The 26951-nt window shown below is 43.9% G+C and overlaps 1 long non-coding RNA gene across 1 annotated transcript in view; it reads left to right on the top strand.

Moving 5' to 3' along the window:
- LOC138547570 (uncharacterized) overlaps nt 1–25726 on the top strand; it is a 41681-nt gene extending 15955 nt beyond the window's left edge. The window contains exon 5 of the long non-coding RNA XR_011291410.1: nt 23469–25726. This is a non-coding gene — a long non-coding RNA (uncharacterized lncRNA). The remainder of the gene's footprint in view (nt 1–23468) is intronic.
- The last annotated feature ends 1225 nt before the right edge of the window (nt 25727–26951 follow it).

Below are 26951 nucleotides of genomic sequence, written 5' to 3'. Positions count from 1 at the left end.
CAGGTGGATGTTCAAGTCTCAGAGGAGGAGAAGTTGGGAGGAAGAGGCACGGAGTGAAGAGAGGAGGTCAGCCTACTAAGAGAGGAAGAGGGCGATCTGGCCTGGCGGCCTGTACATAGTGCCCATAGTGAGAGAGCAGCCAGGAGAGCCTGCAGACCAGGCATTCAAAGGAGGAGTAGTAGTGCTGAATTGGAATGATAGAAGCAGGGAACCACTCTGGGAAAATCAAGGCTACGCCCCCACCGGGACGGTTGGTTCTGGGTTCGGAGAGAATCTTGTTTCCATCAGAAAGGAGAGTGTTGAAACTCCAAAGCTGGCCGTGAACCAAATCTCGTTGAGACCGAATACATCCAAATCAAGCTCAGAGATGGCAGATGTCAGAGGAGTGTTTGACAGCGGAATTAAAGTTGAAAGTAGAGATGTGGAGCAGGTTGCCACATTTGAAGGACTTCTGGATAGCGGTACAAGCCAGAGGTACACCCTGTGGAAGTGTTGGAGGTGCCTGACGATGGGCAGAGGAGGAAGGAAGAAAAGTCAGAGTAGTCGAAGAGGGAGGCAACAGGGGGGCCAGAGAAGCTTTAGGAGGTGCCGAAGAGGTGGCAGAGGAAGGAAGTGGCAGAGGAGCCAGATAGGGGTAAAAAGGGATAGCAGGAGAGGAAAGGAAGTTAATAATGTGGCCTGAGAAGCATCAGGGGGTGCTTCTATCAAAGAGGAGGAGCTTGGCCTGAGTGTCCTGGACCAAGATGGTGCCGTGGGGCTGGCTATGCGAGGGAGGATAACATGGGGCAAGGCGACCCTCAAGGAGAAGGACACGCATTATCAGATAAGACATGGTATCCCCCTTTTCCTTTTTGGGATATCCACTCCATTCCTAATGCCTTAATGATATATTGTAGTAATTCCCTTCAACAATTTGCCAAGTCTGCTGAAGGTATCTTTCAATACCCATCCTTTGTAAGTACTGTGTCGAGGAAGGGAGATGGAGTAATTAAGAGAACCAGAAACCACAAGCCAACGCAGCAATCTAATGTTTGGAAGATATTGAGCAGTGCTGGGAAGTTTAAAGTGATACAGCAGGAGAGAGAGACAGAGACACTCTTTTGAATACTGAAGCCGAGCGGAGAAAGACAGCGGTGAGGCTGTTGCAATGAAGAGAACCTTGCAACTGTATTCTGACACCGGTCAGAATCCTGGAAATTGGAGAACGCAGCTTGAAGGCTCTCACTTAGACTGTGCATGGTGATCGAGCCGACGGATGTTTTGTGCTGAATGCCCACAGGCAGACGAAGCAGCCAACAGCAGAGGAAGGTGGCGCAGAGGATAACCGGATGTCCACCAAGTCGGCAAAGGAGGAAGGACAGACGCAAGGAGCTCCCGAAACGCACAGTGAGCCCATAGAGAGCAAGTGGGGAACATGCGTCAAGATTGAAGGAACGAACAATGATGAACATGATGATATACCAGGCAAAGCCAAGTGAAATCAAGTGTCTGGAATGAACTACATTAAGACAGTCTGGCAGGAGAGTATACCAGGAAAAGCTAAGTGTGTGGAACCGCTGCAAAAGGGAATCCCATGGACAATTTGTGCCCTTTAGGATTTTGAGTTGTATTGCAGGTGAAAAATAACCTGACAGCGGAGTATACAAGGTTTTCTATAAGTAAAAGAAAATCCCAAGGAAGAATCATGCCCTTAGGATGATGAGTTGCACTGAAGGTGAAAGAGAACCTGGAGGAGTATACCAGGTGTTCTATGAGTAATAGAGAATCCCAAGGAAGATTCATGCCCTTAGGATTTTGAGTTGCACTGAATGTGGGAAAAGACTTTGGGAAAGGAGTAGTTTTCGCTGGAGTGGAGTACAACACCGAAAAAAAGGGAGCGTTATCCTCCTGAATTATAAAGAACTGGGGTTATACCTTTGTTTTGGTGGAAGGAAACATAGGGAAAGGAGCCATTGCCTGGAACTGTAAACATTATCCATTTGGAACCTTTGTTTCGTACCTTTGTTTTGAATTTGAACTTTTGTGCACTTTGACGGACAAGAACAAAACCCTTAACACCTTAGAGATACTTGTGAGGACTATGATAGGATTTCAGACTCAGGACATTTTTTGCTTTGGACATCTTGGCACAGGACAGACCCTTAGTTTTGGTTGAGTTAGGGAAATACCTTCTAAAGTAGGGACAGCGTGGTATTTTACAACCCTTTTTATTATTTGAAAAAAGGGCTGTAGCAAACACCATGAGTTCTTTCTTTGCATCGCATTCCCGGCTCTTCAGATATGGTGTCATGGTTGGGATGGTGACTCAGTTGATAGAAACTGGGGAATCCATCATAATTGTACACTTATATTTCTCTTAATTTACCCAAGGGGTACCTCACAATATTGTGATCATTAAACAACTACAGGGAGAGGAGATCACACTTGAGTCGGCTTTGGATGGCACAGTCTTTTAACATAAAACAAATTATTGTGGGTAAATATCAGATCCCCATTAGGTGTCAGCAACTTCTCTTCCAAGTACGCCCCCTGTCAAATGCTTTGAGATTAACATATTATGCTATAAGAGCTCAAAGTAGAGTAAATCTCTTTGTTAAAACTAGTTCTAACTTCCCTTCGATAGGTTCTCTGTGGATTAAACCAAGTCTCAAGAAACCTACTAAAATCACCATAGATAAAAATATTCCCCAGTCATTAGCCAAAGAGAGATATTCAGAGGTTCTACCATAAGGGCTTCTGTGACCAAGTGTTTTGTCTGACCAGAGGCCAAGGAGGAAATAGAAACCCGTCAAGAACTGGAAGGAGGGAATTCATTTTCTTTTTTATTTGGTCAACGAAAGACCCGATTTACAAAGCAGATCTTCGTAGCTTTAAAAAAGGAGCTGACTACTCTGACGGTGTACCCAATAAATCCTCAATGACAGCTGATGACTGCTTGACCAACTCTTTCCTGAATCTCAAGATGGCTACTCTAGAGATTCTATTAGCCCAGCTAACAACCCATCAAATCCAAGCTAAGATATAATTTTAGGCTGGATTAGACCAAATTGTTGCTGCTGAACAAAGACCCATTCTTCCCCACAGAGTTGTGCAATCCTATAGAGAGGGGAAGGACATGGTCGTTATTTTCCTCAATTTCGAAGGATTGGCCCAGCAATTACATCAGGGGGATGATTTCAAAACATGTTATTTAGATCCATTATTAAGAGGGGAATTGCAGCATTCATACCAACCTTTAAATCCCCTAGGCACTGCAACATTTAATGAAATCAAACAGGAACTATTGAAAGGGGTCAGTCATACAGACAATTTTTACAAGCAAAAAGTATGGGAGATTAGGTTAAGTCCCAGGGAGACACTTATAGAATTGGGGACCTTGTTATTATTATCATTATTATTATTGTCACCGGTACATATGAAAGCCCTTTTGCTAGTAGATCTGTCTTTGACTTGTTGAGTGTATGTTTAGACAGGTTGGTGATGGGTATTTCATCCTCTGTTATTGATTGGAATACCACTGTCTTGTTCGCATCCTCTGTGTGTATTGTGGTGGTCTCTGTCAGTTGCGGCCTCTATGTTCTTCCCTGAAAAAAACCTGTTGTTGACCTCTGCCACCTGAGGTCCCCTGTCCTGCCCCTGCGTCTCCTGAGGTCTGATCTGAATAACTAACTGATCCCGAGGTGTTAGAGAACGTTACGTATCTATTTTGATGTCTATTGTTGTAACTGGCGTTCTGTTCTGTATAGAACCCGTCACGTAGATATGGATATGTTTTTTCTTCTTTGTAACTGGTTATATTTCTTTGTAGTTTTTAGAATTTTTCTATCTAAATTAAGTTGTTTAAACTTCTTAAATTCTTCTTCTAGACTCTCTAGTTTATTTTCGGCATCTTGGACTGTTTTATTGTCTAGAAACTGTTTTTCTAGTGCTGCCAGTTCTTCAACCTGCATTTTTGCCACTTCTTCCGCTGTCTCAATGACTAACTCGATCCAGTTGCGTGAACATTTGTTCCCTACACCGCAAATGTTTTTTTTAAGCCAGGATTGTGTATAAAGATTTGTGCAATGTTCTTCACTTGGAGTCCCTTTGGGATAATTCCTGCCTTGAGGTACTCCCCTGCAAGTCTGTTCTAATCAGTTTTTTTTTTTTGATTTATCTTCTCTAATTCATCACTGGCCCCTGGCAAGGGATCAGTTCCCCGGTTGTTGGTGAACAGGGCTGGAGCACTCATCAATTATTTATAGTGCTCATCTGAAAATGAATATATATATTAACCTTTTCCATTTTGTTAATGACTCTATAGAGGACCACAGTCATCTTGTTTTATACTGCAGTTATGCACCCTTTCACCTGCGGGCTGTACACATAATATGAAATTCACTAAGGGTACCTTAATATAACCACAAGTGAGGGGGTCCTCTACAGCTGTATGCTAACGGGTGGCATGGTAATTTTACCACGACTGTCCCTGGAAACAGTGGGACGAGTAGGATCAGCCCAGTGCAATGATTGTAAAAGAGGGGTTTCCAGTTACTAAACTGAGCCCTTTGTTTGTTTCCAATAGAATTACAAGAGGAACCAAGCCTTTGAATAAGTAACGACAGAGAGATTGCATTCAGCAAAAGGTTATCCAGCACTTTCAACAAAGAAAAAGAGAGACAGCTATAACCAGGGGTAACCCTTGGACGTTCCATACAGAACTGGTACTAGATTGAAATATATGAATAACCCAGTAACAATGGGTCCCTGCTCTTTCAGGTCTCCCGCAGAGTGCTGCAGTCATTCAAGTTCATCTACAGCCATCAGTAGGCAGACATATATGATGGGGATCGATCCATCACACATAGAAAGTTCAGCAAAGTAGGAGAAATAAGGGTTAGAGTGTGGAAAGTCTCTGCACATAGAAAACATGTGACAGAATATTTACTGTTTCCTGTTCTACACCTTGTTGCCCATAGATGGTCTTATTCTCAAGTGATACAGTTGCATGAGGAGGAATAGGAATTTCTTAAGAACCCTGAAGCTATAGCCAGAGCCATCCCTGGAGGTAGGTCTGTGTTTGGATCACATTCATGTTACACAAGCATGATTAGATTTATTCAAACTGAGAATTGACAAGTGGGGACTGAACGTATATGGTAATACAAGTGTTTTTTATTTGTAGAGAAGTCACAAACACAGAAAGGCGTAAAATGTGGGGCACATCTAGGCACCCACCGTTGTCCTGAAGAAGGCTGGAGCCATCAGAGAGTCACAGTGAAAAGTCCTGCACAGTCCCGTCGAAACACGTGTAGACGACTTTATTGTTGTTTAGCAAGAGACACAGCATTAGAATAACAGGGTGTATTGGAATTACAATTGGTGTGCCATTAGCTGAACAATTTCTAACAAACAAAGGAGTAGAGCTGAAGGGATAATAAGGACTTGCTCAATACTTTGTTAAATTAGTGTTTATAATAACAGCAGCAATGGTTTGTTGGCTTTTTTTATAGGAGATATTGTACAAAGGACAAAAACACATACCAAAGCGGCCTACACAGTACAACTTGCTCTCGCAAAGTGCATTAGTCAAATTCACTGCAACGTAATCCTGATGGCTAAGGAAATACACATACAGTGAGTCATGCATCATTGCATCAGTAATAATTCAGGATAACAACATCTGCCCCAAGCATACCAATAGTTCTGTCCTTTATCATAAAACAAGATTTGAACCTTTGATATAGTCTGAATGTTCGTGAGGGGCACCATACCCAAGCAGTCAGCTTCCTGGTCAAGAAGCAAGCCAGACTTTGTGCTTCAGCTTTATTTATTTTGAACTTAATGCAACTAATGCATCCCTCCAAAACTGCCTATCCTTTATTTCTGTTTGTCAAACCTCACTAGATAAAGGGAACTAAAACCGTGAGACATCTGTGCAACGGTGCGAGACAGATGGAATCAGCAACTTCTCTTATCACCCATTCCCCAAAGTAAATAATCAACCCATAAAGAGTTTGAAAAAGAAATAATTTTTATTAGATACATTGTCCCGCCAGTAAGGCAAGTATACTATAATAACAATACCCTATTATTGACAAAAAACTCTCATCCATCGGAACCATTTATCTTCTTGTTCCATAGTTTGGTTTCCTCTCATTCACCCTCCATCCTCTTCCATGTATAGCAGAGACGGGATGTGTGCCCTGCTAGACCCGGCATTTTTCATAGGTTGTCTCTGTATACTAATGGGAGAGGTGTTGAGGGACGTCAAGAGTTTCAGTTTGAATGGCTATGCGAGCTGCTGGACCGGACTTGCATAGCCGTAGCTGCATTCTTTCTATATTGCACGCCTGCGGCATGTGTCCACAGACGTGGTGCGAGTTATACACACCTTAAACTCAGATGTGGTTCATCTTCGATGTCGCTTTCCTATGTCCAAATGTATGGAAGGGGAGGTCTGTAAGACCCCGCCGCCCCTACATCGCCCACTTACGTGAGGCTCATGACTCGTCTGCAGCCCCCTATGCACTTGGGCCCGGGAGGCAGGGCGGCAGCGGACCGACAAGTGAGGCTGCACGGCCAGTAGCCTGGCATAACATAGACACCATGTTGTAATGAACAGGACTCCATTTTAAGCATGCTGAACCCAGGCCCATGTAGAATAGCTGGTGTGCAGAGCTGCAGCTCGGCCCCCAGTTGACCGCACTCGGAGAGGCCTGCACTTCCCCCCCCCCCCAACCTCCACCCCATGGCAGACCCGCTGAAAGCCCGTTCTCACGAGCAACTAGACACTAACAAGTAACAAAACAAACACTGTATCATTTACCTTCCGCAGTACATCATTGCCCTAGAAGTGACCGGACTTGTAGCTAGAGTCTGGAAAAGAACAAACTCCATCCATACCAAATACACCCGACCCCGCGCCTAACCCCTCAACAAATAATATATGGTGTACCTGACCCCCCTGCCCAGTTACCCAGATGAAGCATTGACCATACATACCAAGCCCTCGAGTTTCTCAGCTTAATCCTTGTTGCTAAAGAATGTGCAGTAATGTATGGTAAATATGCAGTGCAGACTACTTATATTAAAGCAAAGTGATTTTGTATACCTTCAAGACGCCCCCATGCTCTAAAGCCCCATGTACAACTACTCGATACATTCAATCTGTGCCAACCAATGTTTTGCTACTATTGTAAAAAAGGATAATTGAAAAAACAATATATAAGATGCTTGTGTATGATGTAACGAAAGATGACATATTACATGTAAGCTACGTAGGGTATCGAAGCAGACTGTAGTATAAGTGAAACGCCACATTAATATGCTGCTCTTATTCTGTTGAAGGTATGACTCAACCTGATACTACCTCATGTTATATTTGTCCGCCTCTCATGAATAACACGTATTTAGATCGACCAATGTTATGAATTGTATGTGATATTGCTATTGTTATGTACTGTGATGTAGACAATGAAAACAACAAAATATGTGCATGTTCCCTAACGCTCCCAGCTTTAACATTTTGTCCCCTCCTATGATATAGTGTGCAGCCCCGTGAATGTGGAGTTGCTTAGAGTTACAAGGCCATCTCCCCCTCTTCCCGCCAAGGCCCGCAGGGGCTCACTGGAGAGCGAGCAGCACAACCTCACCTCCCCACATTTCTGTTGGATCTGCTTCAAGTATTTACCTCCCCCATGACAGAGACCGCCAGGGCCAGGCCACATGAATTATGAACTACCTGGTCCTAAATTCCAATGCCTTTGAGGTGCCAGTTAGGTGCCCCCACTGACCCAATGGTATCCCAGTTCACCCCAAATCGAAAAGACCGCAAAGGCAGTTATCCGTCCTTGCACAAACATCCCCCAGAGTCATCCTTTACTGCATCAAACAAGAGTAAAATGATGAAGACAGCCTGACCCATGCCCCCTGATAAGACACTTAGTCCCACGAGACTGGACCCCTTGTTACTGACAATTTTATGATGATGTATAGAAATAGCTTGTATTGCATTTTGTTTTCCCTGTGTCCCACCTGGGTATTAGGTTAATGTGTCAGAGGTTTTAAACAACACCTCAGTATGGATGAGTGTGATGAAGAGTCTCAAAGGCCACAAGGGCAAGTTTCTAGTACTTTCGTGAAGAATCTCCGATGACCGCCAGCGCTTGAGAGCTCCACCCAGATGAGCCCAGCTGACCCAGGCACGTTGTGATGCCACCATGTGGACTTCCGCCAATCATGGAGCACCGAACTTATAGCTAGACATCGCCATCCAATCCCCAAGACTCTGTGGCCCCTATAGCTTACCTCATGTATGACATGTATTTGTAATATAACTGATTGTCTTTGCTATTGTCGGACAGAGCGCTCTCGGATTTGCAGAGTCCTTTGCATGCCCTATTTGATTTAGATAAAACCCTTTTAACTTCACCCGCACTTGGTCGTGGTCTCATTCCCACCTGCGGTGTGTCCTTTATTGCCTCTGATAAGAGGGGGCCTTCTGTTCCATTGGGGGACGCTTACTATATTCACATGTTTGCTTTTGGTTTAATTCAGCATGCCTGGTTTATTGCTATCAGAGGCACACCCCTCCCTCACATGTGACCTTGTCTCATCTGCTCCAATGTTCTCATGTCGTGTTGTCTGTTTGAATCTGTCAATCTGTGTACAGACCCCTGTTTAATCTTAATTAGGCTTGGCTGCATGCTTAATCCACCAACGCAGGTGACTGACAGTTGTCCCTTCACTTAAGTGAACACAGGGATGTCCAGCGATTCCATTTAATGGATACAAGTGAACATCCACCAACGCAGGTGACTGACAATTGTCCCTTCACTTAAGTGAACACAGGGATTTGCAGAGATGCCATTTAATGGATACAAGTGAACATCCTGTATTTAAAATTATGACTTCCTATCAAAACAATGTTGCTTGGCAGATGTTTGCTTAAACCCACATAGGTTCCACATTTATTAGTTAAAGCAGTTGTGATTTGTGAAACAAATATTCAATTGAACCTTTTAAGTTGTGGAATTTTCAGTGTCTATAGTTTGCTAGCTACCAGTTCACGACACAGCTAATTTGCAGGATGCTCACCATCTTATTAAAGATTGTTTTTAAAACTTCCAGGTGTTTCAAAGTGACGCATGCATTTGATCCGCTGCCTTTGTTGCGGTTTTAGAAAAAATGTACACTGGTTCTGTGCAAGCTTATCCACAATAAGGAGCTTATTTACAGAACTGTATAAAAAATATAAAATATCCTTTTCTCAAGGGCATGGACAAGCCTGGCAGAAAAGAAAGCAATCTTGCTTGATGCGTTTTGTGGTCTGACCACAGTAGCTGAACATGGGATCCTGCAAAGAGGCTGCAGACCTATAATTTGAAGGCGCTAAATAAGGTACTGTTTGTGATTTGTAATTCAATAAACAACTTTACTTGAACAATTTTTATACCGCGCAAACCATGGACCCGTAGGCTTAAGGGCGCCAGAACACCAAAGAAGACTGACAACAAATATGGCAAATGTAGTGCAGGCTAGACAGAGGAATTCAGAGGAGAGAGCAGATTCAATTGAATAACCGCGTTTTTAATTTCTTCCTAAAATGTTCAGTAGACTTTAAGCCCCTGAGATCAGGGGGAAGCCCATTCTAAGCTCTTGTAGCTGCATTCTGAAAGGCTCCATTTGTGGCTTTGATGGTGTTACATCTGGGCAAAGCCAGCCGATCAGTGTTATTGGACCTAAGGGATCTCACATGTGTTTTTTGTTTGAGCAGGTCCTGTAAGTAGGAGGGCATCTTGCCCAGTCGACGTTTATGTGTAATTAGCAGCAGGCAATATAATAACCTTGACTCAACTGGGAGCCAGTGCAGACCTCGTCTCGCCTAAGTGACATGGGGCCTCATTCCGAGTACGGCGCTAACCAATGGCGCTATTAACGCCTTGGTTGACGACGTACCCGGACCGGCAGCGCCTTGGTGGATGGCGGAATCACAGCCCCATTCCAAGGTTGGCGGGGCGGTAATTCCCCATTCACCAAGGCTCTTCCCCATTCCCGAATGAGCCCCCATAGGGCTCAATGGGAATGGGGAAGATGCAAATAACGGTGACCGTTCATTACGGTCACCGTTATTGGCTTGGAGGCCCCTTTGCGCCCTCGACTTTAACACCTGCTCAAAGCAGGCGTTAAGGGCGAGGGCGCAGAGGGAACTCGGAGTATGGCGGTAAGGGATTACCGCCACCGGTCTCGTTACCAGTGGCCGCTATCCCTTACCGCCATATTTGGAATGAGGCCCATGGTCTTTCCTTGCAATACCAGTAACTACTCGTACTGCGCTATTCTGTATTATCTGTAATAGATTACAGTCCCCTTTGTTAATACCATACAGTAGACTGCGGCAGTAGTCAATTTTGATACCCACTATAGCCCTTGTAATGGTCTCAGCATTGGATTGTGTAATAAAAGGTAGTAGATGTGCCAGGAGCTTGATATAATAAGCAGAGGACGAGACTAGACTTCTGACATGAGCTTTCATGTTAAGATGTTGGTCAAGGAAGACACCCAGTGTTTCAACCTTCTTTTGAATGTCAATTCTGGTGTCCTCTATACAAAAGCTCTCATACACAGGTCCCAGTTTCCTGACCATATTAGTAGTGCCCACGACCAAGAGCTCAGTTTTATCTGTACCATCCAGGTTTCAATGAGGTTGTATACTTTATTAAGATGGAATTCATCTTTATCATGAGTACCTGTAAGTGGGATGACACACTGTGTGTCATCAGCTTAGTTCGTAAACGCTATCCCATTGTGCTCTAGAAGCTCAAAGAAAGGAACCGTAAAGATGTTATGTAGGCAAGATGAAATGCATGCCTCCTGGAGTACACCAAATTCCAAGATTGTCGGGAGAGCTTTCACCTCACCACAATAAACCCGGCATTCTCGATTACTCAAGAATGAAGAAATCCATTGGGCTGCTTCGTTCGAGAAGTTGGCCACGTTCTTCAACCTGGTGATCACAGTGGAATGATCCACGAGGTCGAAGGCCGCCAACAAATCCAAGAGCATCAAGGGAAATCACATTCCATTGTCCATATGATCCAATAGTCTGGACTTCAGTTCTAATAGGGCAGTCTCTGTCCCAAATTGCTGCCTAAACCCTGATTGATGTTTATTAAGGATAGGATGAGTATTGAGATGAGCAGAGATTTGGACGTAAGCTACCCGATCCAAGATCGTAAGCAGGTAAGGGGTATTTGTGATGGGTCTATAGTTTAGAGGAGTATCATCCGGTAAGCCAGTTTCTTTTAAGATGGGCGTTTATCCAAGCCTTTTTTTGCCCCAAGGGCACTGAATTTTCTTGGAAAGAGGCCTTCCCAAATTTGCAGATAGCACCTAACAAAATGGGAGTACACGATTTAATGATAACTGGTGAACAGGGATCTCCTTTACAAGTAGATGTGTTTAGCTGTTCAATGATTTTAGCTAATTCAGATACGGTTATATCCGTAAAAAAGCTGAAATGAGGAATCCGTTTTTTTTTTACCAAAGTGACATTGTCACTGGCCCCCAATTGTTTAGATTCATCTCCTCTTTTTTGACAATATCTGCTTGATTTTGTTGAGTTTGCCCTGCATGGCTTCTTGAATGATGAACACCAAGCAGCATCCTTAGTTTCAGAACCAGTGTCCTGAATGTGCGGGATCATCACCATGATCACATCTCATGACTTTACCCTTTCTGTATATTTGCTCTATGATGTGAGTGTAAAGCTTAGGGCACCGTATTCCATCAGCAAAAACAATAAGGGAATATTTGCAAGAATATAATCCAGTTGACATTGCACATATAATGCAGAAGTGCTAACCTTTCCGACAGTATTCTACCATTCCATTTGGTTGCAGCCTTCAAATTCTGCAATAAAGGTAATTGTACTTTTTGAATGTCCTGTATGATATGGCTGAGCAAACTGAATTCATACCTAGCCACTTGTGAATCACTCACAGCATTATATTAATCATGTTTTTCCTCCCAGCCTCTCTTAGCCACACATCCAGGAAGGTAAACTGACTGGTTGAAACCTGTGCCACTACAAAGTTTATCGATCAAATCACAACACTTTTTTGGAAATCTGCAACACCATTCTATTTTGCAAAAATGTATTACTTATTTAGTGGTGCTCTTCTGCTAGTAAATTTACATCTCCAGCTTTGTTGTTTGCCAGAAGGTCGGTTGTAGCTTGCAAACAAATAAGTGCTGTACCAAACCAACAAAACAATGTGACCCAAACTCTTTTAGTCTCTGTGAAGGTGTTTTGTGTTTACTTTGTTTTATGCGTCCACTAAGTCCCTGGCATTTGTAATGCAGCCAGGATGAAGGTCGGTCCTTGTGGGCAGTAACTGCAGGGATGATTGTTAATGGTGCAAGTGCTAACCAATTCCAGGGCAGGGTCTTGTAATCTGACTTGCAGAATATTCAATATAAAGTAGGAGCTCTTAAGGTGGGATAACCGGGCTAGTGGTTCAGGAGATATGGATACAAAGGTTCCCAGCCAAAGTAACAACTGGACAAATATGTGCTGCAGGAATGTTTACAAGCCAAGCCACATTGCAAAGGAAGGGTCACTCATAATTATGTAGGCATTTTTCAAAGCACACATTGATGCTGAATCATTCAGGGTGGCACAATGTTGTTGTATGTGCCAAGAAATCCCTTCATTCATAAAGATAGTTGAATAAAACTCGCCACTGTCAACTTTTTTTCCGGTCTCTGATGGGGTGTGGAGCTGTACTCTGCCATTTCCATTGTAGCCATAATGTGTAGGCAGTTCCAGGTTGTGCTGGCAAAAAGTTCCATCTCTTGTGTCATTAGCTCGACCACACAGGAAGGGATTACTTACCATGAAGGATTTCTTTCAAGATCAAGTCGAAGTCTTCCACCCACAAAGTACAAAGCAGCAGAACCGCCCACATGCCAGAAGGAATTAGCAGGGAGGGGTAGACAGGGAAACATGTTCTGGTCTATAAGCACACAACCAGCATTTAGTAATATTGATACTTTGTTCCACAAGTGTAGAGGCCTGATGAAAGGAATTACCTTTGTATGCAGTAGACAATAAGCAACAGTAGAAAGGCTATAGTTAGTAACAGTACTCTAGAAAAGCAGTGTGTCTGCAAGCTTTACTGCAGCAGCACTGACCAGCAGCATGTCAAGGTTATTTGGGGTATTGTGTGGTGTGAAAATAGGCCACATGAGTACCAGGACATGTGTGTTTCAAAACAGGACAGCCTCCTGCTGAGCGCTGGGACACCAGCGGACTATTAAGTCTAAGGCAACTATGGATTTTCTTTTATTATTTTATTTTTGCCACCTTTGCCTTCTGACACAGTGGTGAGCATTATCAGTGCCCAATATAATCCACAAAGCAGTAGAAGCAGCAAAGAGAAAGATGAACCTTAGTTTCTTCCCCTGTCTCCATGATCTGGTGTACGATGACTGCTGCAGTTGCTTTGAAGAGCTGGGCAGGTTGTAGTCCGGAGGCTTGCGGCTTGAGCAGGAGACTGTAGCTGCTGCAGTGGAGCAGGAGATTATGCTGGAAGGGGTGAGTTTCGGTGTTGCGGAACTTGGACCAGATGGGAGGGAGGCTGTGGGGCATTCTTGCTTTTGCCTTAGTTCAATCGCACGTTCCTGGCATGGGCCTTCAGATGGGCCCTTAGATGGGACCGCTAGTGCAGCGTGAGCTGTTTAGGGAAAGAGCTGACAGCAGGCATTGTAAAGTCAGAGTATGTAAAATACAGATCCCAGTGTGGACTGTAGGTTACTCTTGGTGGTGAAAAAGGAGGAGTGAGGGCTATTCACAGGAGTTGACCTATCAATAGATCATGGTGGGCATGTTGTGTTGTTCCTAATATGAAGGAGAGCAATGGGTAGAAGTTAGTTCGTAATAGTCCTGTTTCCTGACAAATTGATAAATTCACTTGTTTCCCTAATCCTGCTAGAATGTGTATGATAGGCAACGTCCATATAATGTTTGAGGCACATCAAATGAGACCTTCCATTATTATCAATAAACAGTCACACTTCTGGTGTTGGAATCCTGCAATAATTCAAAACAGTTAACAAAGGTATGATAATGCTGTTGGCCAATGGCGAATACGATATGATATGATAGGTTATTTATAATGCGCTCAATACCCAGAGGTTTTTAAGTGCAGACCCGGGTGTTGAACCTGTGTTGGTCCATGTCGTCTTGCTTCCACGGCGAGCACGTTGCCCCTGATCCATCCTCCCAAGAATAGGAACAAACCAGACCAATAATATTTCCCCTTTGGAGGTGTCATGATTTAGGTAAACACCAAACTAGGGGTGTGAATCTAGCGCTGATTCAACATCTGTTAAATTCAACATGAGCCACAATAATGTATAACAATATGTTACATTATACGTTTGGAATAGCACACATGTAGCGGAAACTAAGAAAAAAGTTTAAGACTCTACGTTTATATGGCAGCACAGATTTTGGAAGAGAACACAAAGTTAAGCACACAAGTGACAGAGCCAATGCTTAAAGGCACAACGATGGATCAGATCATGACCAGAACGTATAAGAGTAATGATATTATGCAATGAAAGCTAATTATATACTTGAAAAGATTCATCCGAGGCCCAGGACTGGGTGCCAAGTTTATTAGCCTACATTGGCTTCGATTCAAGAAACCTGTGAACTGCTGGACGCCCCTGGTCAGTGAGTATACTGGGTGTGAGTGCTAGAATCAAATCAGCTGAAACTCAAGGAATATTGACAGAGCTGCTTGCCGCAAAAGGACACATCTTTATAGTCGTAGACAAAATATTGGAGTTGTGTTCTGTTCACAAATTATTGTAACCAAGCCAAATATTGGATTATAAATTCTATCACAGGATCGGGGTGAGTTGCACATTGAAAGCTACATGCTTGGATATCAGACGAGAGATGAGACAGTCCAGCAGGTTCTGGCTGACAGGCTTGGGCTAAAGTGTTCCATAAGCTGAAGAGCGCAGGGGAGGAGATCAAGTACAGTCCTCCAAAAATATATTATCGGTATGTTTTCAGCTGCCAACAAGCGAAGCTAATACAGGTTTCATTTTCTGCAAATTCAAGCTAAAAAAGCTGTCTGTGATGTTTGCCTGACTAAAGGCAAAAAAAGTGCCTCACCGAGATTCTGATTTTTTCCAATATGATTTTTTAGACCGTGAGAATTTGGGTTCTTTTTTAAGTCTTTAGTTGGTGCGCAGGCACAAGTTAGTACGCGAGAATAGCCAGTTTAAGAAATAATTATGTTTTTTCAACTTTTGCAAAACTAAAGGAGAAAAATGCCCATTTATAAACTAAACTCTTGAATCAAAGCCTGCTTATTTAGCAATGTGAAGGGGTTTTGTTGCTGGTGAAAATACATACACGGGCTATTTAATTCCACGGGTTTGTTTTAATTCAGGACCAAATATCAGAAAAATAAAGGTTTAAACTGCCTTGGCTGGATTTGTAAGCTGTCAAAAAAAGGTTATTCCGCTTGGCAGAGTTAAAACTTCCCCCTAGGAAGGGAGCCACACCATAAACTTACAGAACAAGAAAGTGATAATTGCTAGCTTGAAAAACCTTGTATGGACCAGGACAAAGTAAGTTTGCACGCCCGCCAGACATTCGTCTGTGCTCCAGGCTGGGACAATAGAAGTCCTGGGACACTAACCTGTGAAGTAAAGGGGGCCATAAAACCTTCAATCAAACTGGGATCCCCCACCCCACACAGGGCTGAAGTGACAGTTGATGGCAGCTGAAAAAGGAAATAAATGGTCCAGTGCAAAACAAAGGACTGCCATTTGCTTCCAAAGACTATTTTATAAATAAGCTTTAAACATTTTTTATCTCTGCATTAAGAATTAGGAAAAATGTTATAGTTTAAATATCATTTTATGGGCTTTCATTGAAGACATGGTAGAATTTACAGACACTTTGGGGACAGAAATGGCAAAGTATTGCGGATTACAAGAAAAGTATCCATGTTGCAAATGCAAGGTTTTGTACATACATCCCTTATAATCATCCACACCCATGTAAGGAATAAGGAATTTTAGGCTGAATATTTCACACAGAAAAGTACCAAAAAATGTATAAAAGGGCAAAACAATGTCTCACAGATTGCAGGATTGGACGGCTGTGCTCTACATAAAATATGTAACTTGATTGTCTCATTTATTAAGGTGCCACAACTGTACAAATGTGTAAATTCTGATATGACAGATGTTTGGCAAGAAAGTCTGTGGGAAGTCTTTTTACATCCTAAAATGCAACCTCCTGAACTGAATCACATCCCAGGGGAGGCAACCAACATTGATTGTCCAATCCAGTTGTTTAGAGGCGTGCTTAGCTAAGCTGGCCCAGCAATATAGTCTATGATGTCACCATGCTCTATATGAAGAGTCCCTGACAAGACTCCGGAGAGACAATCTTCCTGATTTTCCTGCGCCGGTGTCCTGTTCCATCCATCCAGATCCCAACTACAAGGCCAAGACAAGACTCTGGAGAGACAATCTTCCTGATTTTCCTGCGCCGGTGTCCTATTCCATCCATCCAGATTCCAGATCCCAACTACAAGGCCAAAGCGTTGCTGACCCTACTCCAGGGCCCACTGCAAAACCCAAGCAGTGTTGATCCTATTCCCAGCAAGGCCTCAATTCTGAAATCCCACTAAAATTCCCAAATAATCAAAGGGGGAAGCTGTGGTGTTTTTGGGAAGTATCCTGATACCCCTAACTGCATGCTCGCTGCCATCCAGCTGACCTTTAGTATCCAGTGACTAGAATTGCCAGTACAGAAATGCCATCCGGTGACCAGAACTGCCCAGCTGTTTGCCAGGCGCGCTGCCGTGTAGTGATCAGAACCGTTGACGGTCCAAAAATCCCCAAACTTAAAAAGTTGACTGTGCATATAATCGCTACCCCATAGTCACCCATAGCCTATCTTGTCTTTGTCCTTATCCCACTCTCTAAGTCATCCTATCCTTATCCTGGTAACTTGTAAAACTGTCAGAATTATCTGTGCAACCCTGCCCTCGATTTCTAGTGCTAGCGCCATCTCTTTAGTAATTTTGTTTTGTGTAATCTTAAGCCAGTCGTCATATTTAGAGTGATCGGACTGGTTTCCGCCAGGGTTGGGAGCTGGAGTGACAGGGTTGAAATCGCGAATCAACCCTGGCTTTTACTGTGTCCACTTTTGGTGGCCTAGCCTGAATACTCTAGTGTAAAGTAAAATTGTTCTTGTCACAACTGATTTTCTTTCCTATTTCACAGCTCCACCTTTTTATATCTTGCATAACTCACCCAATTTACCAGTTAGAGACTTAATTTCACTTCCATTTTGTTCCTGTGATATACCTCTATTCCCCAACCAAAAATGCTGTGTATTTCACCCATTTTTATTAAAAACTGTTCGGGTAATTTCAGGCAGGAATTGCAAAATTGCAAAGTTTCCAACGCGTCGTTTGCTGCAATCTGTTTTAAACTTTCCACTCATTTTTTAACTGTATGCTTTTGGTAAACCATTCTTTGTGATTATTAGTGTCTTTGCATTGTTGCTTTAGTGAGGAATTATATCTGCTAGGTTTTTAACACATTCATTATTTATTTGTCCATTTCCAAGTGTCATTTCAGTACCAGACCTGTGTCTAAAAATAAAATCAACCCCAACATAGACAGAAAAGCAACAGAATACAGGTAACCCTTATATAAATAAATTAATTAATAAAGAAAGAACATGTCCAAAATGCCCGTAGTAGAAAGTCAGAGGTGAGGGGCCAGAACAGGATGAAAAAGTCTGGCTACAAGAAATAACACAACAGGTCACCGCCAGGAACCTGGACACGTGGCAGTACGGTGGCCTATTACACCAAGCTTTGAGTGAATTATATATGACCCCAAAAATTAAAGAGGAGCAAATTAAAATTGTCAGGATCGGGGCCTACATGTATTTCCACATGGGAGTGGTGCGGGAAAGGCATAAAGGAAAATGAAACTCTAGCGCGGTATCAATCTGAACTATTAAATCAAATTGAGGCTGAACTAAAATTAGCAGAACAAACATTACAAAAGAGCCAAGAGTTGGAGGTTGCAAACTACATCATACAACTAAAAGAGGACTTGGTCCTCCAAAAACAGAATAATGTAGAACAAGAGGCCCAATTAGACGCAGTAAGACTAGAGTGTCAGGAAAAGGTTGACTCTCTAGAAGATGAACCTATAACAGGGTCTGCGCAGGGCAAATAGTTACCCTACAAGACCAGATAAAGAAATTGAAAGAGGAAAATAATAAGTTAATTTTGAGAGACCTCCACTCTCAAACAGAATTTGATGAAGAGCGCCAGAAATTCAATACCATCAGGAAACAAAGGGATGACCTGGCTAAACAGAGAGGCACCCTAAATCAGGAGAGAGATGCCCTAGGCCAGGAAGTAAGCAAATTAGAAATAGAGTTACAAGGAAGTGAGTTAGCCCTCCAGAAACTAAATTACCTCAAAGCAGAGTATGGGAATCTACTGGAGCACGCCAGACGGGTAGAAAGTGCTCTTGAAGAGAACACCCAGACCAAAGATGCACAAACTCAGGAGGTGAGTCTCCTGCAACAGAAATTGTCTCATTATTCCCAGACCATGCAGGAAGACAATGAGGCCCTCTGTGAAAAGAATGATGGGCTCCACAAACAAGTGGCATCGCAAAAGCGGGTCATAGAGGCTAGTAAAGCCTTGATAGCTGAGCAAAAGGCTAAGATATTTGCTTACTACCAAGAAGTAAGGGCTGAGAAGGAGAAACTAGAAAGGTTGGAGAAAGAGGGTGCTAGATTTAATCCTAACTGGAGAGAGGGACAGGGCAACACCTGATCATAGTATAAGGACCTCTGTACTAAGGCACTCAAACCCATTTAATACCGTGAACACTGTCAACTTCATGTCTACCGGTTCACATGAGCCAGAAACCATGAGGCTGGCAGAATTCAGTAGGTTTAGCATAATACACTGACAGATCAGCACCCCCCAGAAATTGATGGACGGGCATCCCTGTATAGATATTTAAACAGTAAGGCTGATGTCTCTGAAAAGGAAGTCTCCTATGAGGGGAGGGTCAGGGAATTAGATCCACAGAAATACTACCTTCAAGGGAACATTTGGTTCAATTGGATGAAAAACCAAATGAAATGAGGCCCAAAAAGAGCATCCTGAAGACCTCTATCCAATTAGGGCAGTGGGAGGGATACTCTGCCAACCCTGGAAGCAGGGAAGAGTCAGAAGACTACTCTCCAGAGCACCACAGGGATAGAGAAACTAGGCCTCTACATTCTGAGAGCCCTTCTCAAGCTCACAGAATCAGGGAGTGCCTAGATGATCATGAGGGGACCTCAAGTACTAGCGCCTCTGAGTCTGAGGGCAAGTGGACTCGGGTGACTAAGCCAAAGAAGGCAAATAAACTCAAGAGAGTTATGACAAAAGACCCCATTAGGCAGATTAAGGCCCTTAGGAGTGTCATAACCATAAAAACGCAAAATATTCTGTTTGGGAACACTTCGAACTCTATGAGCAGATGATGGACACTTTTCATATGAAAGACAACCAGAATTCAATGGAGTATGTAAAATGGACCTTCTGCCTGAGTACTCCAGCTTCTTTGCTGGAATGGAGGACCAGAACCATGCAAGATGGTCCACCTAGAGGGCCGCCATCTTGACACACTTTTCCACCCACAGAAATCCCCAAGAGGCTCGCAATGAGGCCTACAATCTGCAGTGCGGGGAAGATCAGGCCCCACGAGAATTTGTGCAGGAGCTCAAACGCGCCTTTGCACAAACTGCTGGGAGAGTGCGCATGGATAGAATGGAGTTCATAACAACCTTCTTTCATGCACTCCCCAAGTATATCATGACCCAGCTGGTGAGGGACTTCCATGGCAAAAGATCTCTGGACTGGGTCATAGAGCAGGCAATCCGCATTTATGAAGTCCAAAAACCTGCAGAAAATATAAATCTGAACAAAAACCCCAAACCAGCCAACACCCCTGCTGCTGCTAAGGTGGCGGAGGTGACGGTTGCCCCCATTTTAGACTTAGAGATGGGGAGCCTCAAAATACACCTAATAAAATCAGCAAAATCAAAGACTCAGAAGGCCTTCAGGCCAATCACAAACAGGCGGCAATCAGGGAGGTAATCCCACTAATGGGATCCCTAACTCCCCTGATTATATCAGCCCCCGATACAAGGGAAACCAACCAATCCTGGGGTGTGTCTGGACTCCCCCAGCCCAAGAGGGTGGACCCAATCAGGTAAGTACTACCCCAGGAAACTTCCCTCCTAACTTGCCCCAGGAGGGCAGCAGTTCCCCAAATGCTAGGTTAAGTTTCTTCCGCCCGATACTCACAAAACTCCAACCTGCAGGACAACCCTCCTTTCATTCCCCACTTTCAGGAGCCCAGACAAACTAATCCGGGAGAGGGGAGGCCAAGGTTTTTAGGGTTACCAAAATGCATCATATCCAGAGTATTACAGGAGAAGGGATAGTTATCCTTCCTGTGATCCAGCTAGGGTTGACCAGAGACCCCCATACCAGCTGTGACGGGTGTCCCAACTGGAGCGTCAGGTCCAAAACCTTACCCAGGATCTGGGTTGCATGTTGAGGGCTCAACAGAACCCTCAGATGAGCATGGCAGCTCAGAACCCCACAAACCAAGGGTCTGGTACCCCAGAACAATGACGGGGCGAGAACCCTGATAACTCACTGGTTCCAGAGGAGGAGGCACGGGGGAAGGGACGTGTAGAGCCCTACAGGAAGCTTCTTTCCTCACTCGTGAAAAGCCCCTGGACACCCAGGAACCGGAACAAAAATCTCCTGCCCCCGAAAATCGGCAACCCATGGAACAGAGGGTGGGTAGGAGAAATTAAGAGCTCAAAAAGACCGACTTTGTGGAGGAAGTTAGCGTCCTCCAATTTTAAGGGGATGAATACTTAGAGGATTCTGGGAAAATTATCTTCTCCTTCAGGGACGGGGGGACGCCTCCCAAAGAAAAATGGGTCCCAAGGGACTCAAATGAAGACTGGATGGATGTGGGGTCAGAATTGCCCATCCTTGAACCTCAGAATGAGCATCCAGGAAACCCAATAGTAACAGAGGGATCCCAAAACTCACAAACCAATTATGTTGACTGCCTCCAAAAAGGGGGGAGCAGCCCAGAATCAGAAAAAGGGGAGACCAAAACTCCCCAAATATCTGAATGTCAACTTTTTCTTTCAGATCCCAAAACTCCTACACAGAATTATGTCCAAACTACCCCTGTGTCGGAGTCAAAAATAAGAAAATTGACCACCCAGCTTGCCCAAAATGCACATTATATTTGCCCCCTTAAGCAGAAGGAGGGTAGATTTTATGCCCCGGTCCGGGTGCAAGGGCAGTGTACATTTTCAGCGCTGGTGGACACTGAATCCCAAGCCACTCTTCTGTTAAAAAGGGCCTTTGAGCATCTAAATTCAGGAAGGGGGGAGAGATATCAGATCCCTCTTGCCCCTCTTCCTGGACAACTGCAGAACTTCGATGGGAATTAAATTCATGTCGAGGGGACTGCGGATTTGGAAATAAAAATTGTGCGACACAAAGTGAAACAACTGGTCATAGTCGTGACTCCAGGGGGCGCACCCTGTACTAGGGAATGTCATCCTGCGTAGGTTGTCCCCCTTAATAGACTGTGTGAACAAAGTCCTCTGGACTTTAAATGGCACATGGTTGAACAAAAACCTGATCATATTGAGTTTCATTTCCAGAACAATCAAATACCTGACGTGGCAGTAATTGCTGTAGGACAACAAACTGGTGATGGGAACTCCTCTCCATTCCTGAAAATCACCTTCCTTCCAGTCTCACAATGAACTCTCAACTGCACAATGGAGTAAGGAGACCCCAGATGCTGATTTAATCATGGCACAAAAAGGGGATCCGATTATTGGTAAATTTTATCAACACATTGGGGACCCTGAGAACTTTCTTCTGAGGGATACCGATTACATTGGGAAAGACGACCTCAGAGTGTTAATGAAATGTCCAAAAATGTTCTGAATCCAAGACGGTTTGTTGGTGAGGAGATCCATATCAGGCTGTGACCAGTGGGTGGTGCCTACCTCATTCCGATGCCTGATGCTAAGTCACACCACAACTGGTCATCGGGGTTTCACACTACTTTAAAAATCTTGCGAGAGGTTGCATACTGGCCATACATGGGGCAGGGCCTTGAACAATACTTGACGGGGTGGCTTGTGTGTGCGCAATTTCAGCCAACATCACTCACACACTGAGCTCCCCTCCAGAAGAGGGGGATGACACTGCCTTGGTCAAATTTACAAGTAGACTTCATCGGGCATGTGATTCGATCCTCTAGGGGGAACAAGTACATGTTAACTGTAACATGCGTGCTTACCAAATGGGTGGAATGTGTCCCGGCCCCAAATTGCAAGGCAGAAACAGCAGCTGCCCTGCTGATCAACCACATCATCTCGCATTTTGGCCTACCCAAAAGGATTGAGTCAGACCGAGATAGTCACTTCACCAGCGAAGTGATGACAAAGATGTGGGAGATACTTGGGGTAAAAAGGAAACTTCATATTGCATACCGCTGTCCTCTAGTGGTGGAGTAGAGAGGTACAATAAAACCAGTGTGAGCATTCTAAAAAGGTTTGTGGCAGATTCTGGGCCACGTTGGGACCTCCGATTACCGCTTGTCCTGATGGTCATCAGATGTACACCTTCTTCTGCAACAAAGATGTCTCCATTTGAGCTGATGACTGGACGAAGGATGGTGCTACCTCAGCATCTGCTCTATAGAACACAAGAGCAGACACTGATCAACACCTCCACAACTCATGCGTATGTTGAGAATCTAAGAAAACACCTTCAACATGCTTTTGCATACGCTCAGCGGAATCTAGAAAGATCTGCAGAGGGCATGACGACTCAGTATGATCTAAAAATGACCAAAAGGGAATACCAAGTAGCAGACTGGGTCTACTTGTACAATTTCCATAGGAACCAGACCAAAGAGCGTACATTTTTACCCAGCTGGCGAGGACCTGTTGAAATTGTAGATAAAATTTCACATGTCGCTTACAGAATCTGCATCCCCAAAGGTGAATTGACAGAAGAGAATTGGGTCCATATTAATCAGCTAAAGAGTTGTCACCCTAGGCACACTTTGCAAAAAATGGAGGAGCCCAGAGAGAATCAAAAAGAGGAGACATCTGAAACATGAGAATAAGAAAAAGAAGAACCAGAAGGGACCAGATAGAGTTTTTGGTATATTTATGTAACAGGGAGTATTTTTCTTCATTATCAATTGTCATCATTGAATGCCTGCGTAACCCACTGCTGTCAACCCGATTGGAGGGCAATTCATGGGAAATGGTAGTAACTGGTTTGTGTTCTCTTTCATAGATTTGTGCTGGTTGTACCTTCACCACCAAGGAGGACCTATTCGGGGACCTGGAAAGTAGAAACCCAAGGAAGTCTGGCGTTGTCGCCCAACACCATCAAGGAAGATCCAAGGGAAAGCTGGGGGTGTCGGTCCACGTTCCAACCAGAGACAGTGAGAGGAGTGTGACGCACTGCTCTCTGATGGACGAAGGACTCATACCTGACTGATCCTGTTTTAACCCCATGGAGAAATCCCACTTGCCCGATTCTCCCTCGCCTTGAAATCACAGAAGAGTCAGGGGGGATATGTGAGATATATTAACCCACTGAACAGTATTTCCCCACATCACCAAGCTGCCTTTCTGCAGAAAACAGCAAATGGTTGTGCTGTCTCCTGTGAGCGCTATGGCCTCAAAACTGCATGTTTGCAGCAAGAAAAGGGTGGCTGCACCTTGGTGGCAAGTACACAGGCAGGGTGGAACAAGGGGACACACTAAGGGAGCGTACCAGCGTGTTCTGACCGGTACAAAAGAAATGGAGTGAAAAGGCAGCACTGCTTTGCTGAAAAACCTCAAAATCCCCATTGATAAAGGAAACTTTTCACCTTTAAAATAATGCTGCTGATGCTAGTTCCATCTGTTCTCCCTTAAATCAATGTGATTAATAAGGCCCTGCCATGCCCAGTATCTCATTGTGCCTCAGAAAAACCAGGCATGATTTCTGAATGACACGCCCTGTCAAACCAACTCTGAGAGAAATAAACAAGGAACTCCACTTTTACTTGCACGGGAAAACACGTTCATTTCTTTATAAATGTATCAAAGCTCAGTAGTTCAAAAGAGACTCCAGCCATCTGAGCCATGTCAGTTTCAATGCATCTGTGCTTCAAATAAGCTACTGCCTAGAAGAAAATAACTATGGCTGCAAGGCAATATTGGGAAGTCAGATGGCAAAATCGAATTTGAAAGGAAATGCTAGCAGTTTTCAACACATGTGTAAATGGGCTTTTGCAAAACTAAAGGATAAAATGCTCATTTAAAAAGTAAACTCTTGAATGAAAGCCTGCTTATTTAGCAATGTAAAGGGGTTTTGTTGCTGGTGAAAATACATACATGGGCTATTTTATTCCACATGTTTGTTTTAATTCAGGACCAAATATCAGAAAATAAAGTTTTAAACCGCCTTGGCTGGATTTGCAAGCTGTCAAAAACAGGTTATTCCGGTTGGCAGAGTTAAAGCTTCCCCCTAGTAAGGGAACCGGACCATACATTTACAGGACACGAAAGTGATAATTGCTAGCTTGAAAAACTTTGTATGGACCAGGACAAAGAAAGTGCACATGCTCATCAGACATTCGTCTGTGCTCCAGGCTGGGACAATAGAAGTCCTGGGACACTAACCTGGGAAGTGAAGGGGGTCATAAAACCTTCAATCAAACTGAGAACCCCCACACAGGGCTGAAGTGACAATTGATGGCAGCTGAAAAAGAAAGAAAATGGTGCAGTGTAAGACAAAGGACTGCCATTTGCTTCCAAAGACTACTTTATGAATAAAGTTTAAAGACTTTTTATCTCTGCAGCAAGAATTTGCAAAAATGTAAAAATGTTATAGTTTAAATATAATTTTATGGGCTTTCATTGAAGACACAGTAGAATTTACTGACACTTTGGGGACAGAAATGGCAAAGTATTGCGGATTACAAGAAAAGCATACATGTTTCAAATGCGAAGTTTTGTATATACATCCCTTATGATCATCCACACCCATGTATAAAGTTATGGATTTTTAGGCTGAATATTTCACACTAAAAATGACCCAAAAAAGTATAACAGGACAAAACAATGTCTCACAGATTGCAGGATTGGACGGCTGTGCTCTAAATAAAATATGTAACCTGATTATGTCATTTATTAAGGTGCCACAAACGTGTACATTCTGATATGTCAGAGTTTTGGCAAAAGGTCTGTGGGAAGACTTTTTACATCATAAAATGCAACCTCCTGGACTGAGTCACATCCCAGGGGAGGCAACCAACATTGATTGTCCAATCCAGTTGTTCAAGTTAAAAAGAGTTAGGACTGAACAGAATAAGTCCAATGTTGTCTACCATAAATTGGTGTGAATGGTTAATCTCCAAGAAATTCCAGAGGAACACCCCCCTCGTATCCACCATGTTCCACTAGCAGGTTAAACCCAGTACATTGCTCACATTCTCATTGTATGTATCACCCCATTGGTGATTGCTGCCCCATATTAAAAAGTGTATGATTTCTTTTGAATTTTAAATAAATAAATAAATATTGTATTTTACCAACAAGCCTGGTTCCTGGTCCATTGTGATCCGGAGTATTTGAAAAGGGGTTGTGATATGAGTGGTGTACCATTTTAATATTGAATCTATCTAATATAAAAAGATAAGCATTTCAGTCGTGCGCAGCATACTAGGCCGAGACCAAGGTGTGTGTCGCCTGATTGAAATCCTTAACACCCATGGGTTTAGTGTTGTTATCTACAAGCAAGCTGTGGTATGTCCATTTATTATTTGGAAGGGTAAGAGATGATGTAGGGCTTTACCACCACATCCTCTTCCTCGTCCCAGTACTCACCTATGAGACCCCGCCTCTCCCACCGCAACCTTTTATTCTTCAGAGGTGTACAGCTCCGACTTACCCACAATACACCAGTTCTTTTTATTCTGTCTCTGACAGGGACTGAAATCTCCTTGTGCAGGGCTCTGGGAGACATCATTGCAGTTTCCTCCGTGGTGACGTTTCCTGCGGGCAGCAGCAGTCTCACGGTAGGTTGTGTGTCTCCCAGGCTCCATGCGGGCTTTGGTGCCCTGGTTGAGTGGTTCTGGCTGGCTGGGACCTCCTCCAGGGCTTGGTGTCCTTTTGCGTCGCTGTGTTTTATATATTATATCAGGCTGGCTTCGGTAGCTTTCAGTGCCGGCCGTCATGCATTGTGGTCCCCAGCCCCCTCTTCCTGCAGGTGCCTGATTGGGGGCACGGTTTGTCGCCGGGTTCTTGCTGACCTGGGAGGTTTTGTATCGCCTCGGACATCCTGACTGCGGTCAGGGCTGCTCTGCTTATCTGGTTGCAGCTTCTTGCAGTTTGCTGTTTCCTTCCTGTTGCTTGGAAACGGCTTCTACAGCATCAGACTGCTTACTGTATTGGCAGTTGGTGTTTGCTGTTCTAAATTGGCATAATGGGCAAGCATTCTGAGAAACGGAGGCATATAGACTCTCCTGCTGGAGTCCTGAAAGTCGACATGCCAAAAAGAAACACAAAAAGCCCATGGCTTTGAAGTTTTTCCTGTCACAGAAGGAGATCAAAGTCCTTAAGAAGTAGGCCATTGAAGAGCATGAGAGTTCTAGGGGCAGGCAGAGGCATAGGACCAGCCCTACCCTGCAGCTTTGTCTTCCTCTTCATCCCCCTCGCCCTCCACTGCCTCTATCCATTCTTCAAAGGGTTCCGATTCTGATGAGGCCGAAGGAAAATATCTCTC

This window comes from Ambystoma mexicanum, chromosome 1q, assembly GCF_040938575.1.
Source record: "Ambystoma mexicanum isolate Mex_15411 chromosome 1q, UKY_AmexF1_1, whole genome shotgun sequence".
NCBI lineage: Eukaryota > Metazoa > Chordata > Amphibia > Caudata > Ambystomatidae > Ambystoma > Ambystoma mexicanum.
This window is presented reverse-complemented; position numbering and strand designations above follow the sequence as displayed.